This window comes from Capsicum annuum, chromosome 6 (genome assembly GCF_002878395.1).
Source record: "Capsicum annuum cultivar UCD-10X-F1 chromosome 6, UCD10Xv1.1, whole genome shotgun sequence".
NCBI classification, from domain to species: Eukaryota; Viridiplantae; Streptophyta; class Magnoliopsida; order Solanales; family Solanaceae; genus Capsicum; species Capsicum annuum.
In genome coordinates this window covers 212,007,134-212,009,381 of record NC_061116.1, presented here as the reverse complement: position 1 = coordinate 212,009,381, position 2,248 = coordinate 212,007,134, and positions in this window count along the sequence as shown.

The window sequence follows — 2,248 nt, the reverse complement described above, 5'->3', positions numbered from 1 at the left end:
TACATGTCTAATACTCAATATGCACATCTTCGAGATGTCACAATCGTTCACATAAATTTATGAACTTTTATTCTAGTAAACTCCAAGTTTACCATGGCATGTACTTTTTTCTTTAGTAAATTTCAGATTTACTATTACATGAATAAATTTCAGATTTACTACTTTAGAAGTAGATTTCAAAATAACTTTTTTCAGTTATTTTGCCTTATTCGGAGGTGAGTTGTGATACCATCACAATCAAGTGCACGTTTGCATTAATAAGGTTCTCATTCCCCAGGAATGGAATATAATTGTGCCTTAAGCCTATCAAATTATGATAACTTATAACTTCTTTCATGATATTGCCACTTCAGGAGCAAATCGAGGCATAAGTATGATAGAGAGAATTCCTCTATATTGCTACCACATTCACTTCAAGAATGGAGCAAGTTGTCATCTTTCAGACTTATCATATCTTGCTACCACATTCACTTCTTGGAATAGTGAATATTCAATGGACAAGTTTCATGACTTTTCATCAAAAACACATTATTTTGCCTTAACCATCATAATATCATCAATATGGTGCATTGAGATTCAAACTCAACGTCTTACCCATATAAAAATATCTTAGGCATAAATCAATGGGACTTGAACCCAACATATTATCATCCCTTTTGATAATATTTTTCTTGAGGAATAAATTTAAAACATAAATGGTTTCAAACCTATTATTTTTTGTCAAATCCAACAATAATTATATTATTAGTAGCAAAAGACAGATAACATAAGAAATTACTAACCTTTAAATTACTTTTAGATTTATAATCTCATCTTGTTTGGTAGGGTCTTGTGTTGATAACGTGTTATTAAATATAAAGAAAGAACAAGAAGAATAAATAGAGAGAGAAGAGAGAGACTTCTTTATTTCTCTTGATGGATGAGAGATCATAAGATTGAGAATACAATGAACAAAACGCCTCTATTTAAAGGGACAATTTACTCTTAGTCTTAGTAAAAGACAGATGCTTCAAATCCTAATAGATATCAAAGTAGATCTTGATAGACATTTACTATAATATAAATACATTTATAACAAGTTTCTATTTTTTTTACATATGATCGTTATGGTCAATTATTTACTATATATTAATTAATTAACTTTAAAAAATAAAGGTGACCGAAAATATCGTTTAAACAAAATAAAATCGATACTTGCATCAGAATAGATTGTCTTATATTACACCATATTTTGTTCAGCGCTCGGCCTTGAGTGAACATGGGATGCTTTGAGCACAAAGCTACCTTTCTTCTAGTAACAAAGGAAAATAAAAGCAAAATGAATGAATCGACTTGGTAAAGAACAATGCTAAGTTGAATTTTGTATGATAGTTGGGAACCTAACATCAATGAATTTGTTGCACTTGGTGAATAAATCAGCCACATTGTCACTTGAACGAATCTGTTGCACGTTTATATCACCATTCTTTTGTAGCTCATGTATGTAGAAAAACTTTGATGAAGTGTGCTTCGTTCTATCTCCTTTTATGAATCCTCCATTAAGATGTGTTATGAAAGCTGCATTATCTCGAATGAGATGTATCATGGACCTCAACCATACACATTCTCGACTTGCTCCATGAATAGCTATTATCTCAGTATGGTTCGATGAAGTGGCTACGATAGACTGCTCTGTATATCTCCAAGATATGGCAGTATCCCTACATGTGAACACATAACTTATTTGAGATCGAGCTTTATACGGGTCAGATAAGTACCCAGTATCAGCATAACTAACAAGATTAAGACTGCAGGCTTTCAGTATTTAACTTGAATTATCTTTTGAATAAGGATCTAATGATAATTTCAAACATATTTCATAGCTGCATATAATCTCCCACTTATGTTAGGAAAACTAACATACATCCTCCATTTTCTTTGAGGATTTCATCTTGGTATATTCATTAATCGTATACCGCACATCAAAATTATTAGATGAAATAGTTGGTTCCTGACCTTAAACCAATTACGAGGGAAGAAATAATCATAATTTATTGGTCTAATGCATACAAGTGCTATTGTATGCAACATATCATATTTTAGACCAACACATGAAACTTTGTTCTCATTAGTAATGATTTAGCTATTTATCGAAGGCATTCAATGCTAAACCATCATCATCAAGATGAATTGTCTTAATTACATAATCTGAAAGTTAAACTCTTAACTCAATTTTATTGAGCAAACAACATTTATGAATGTCAACGGC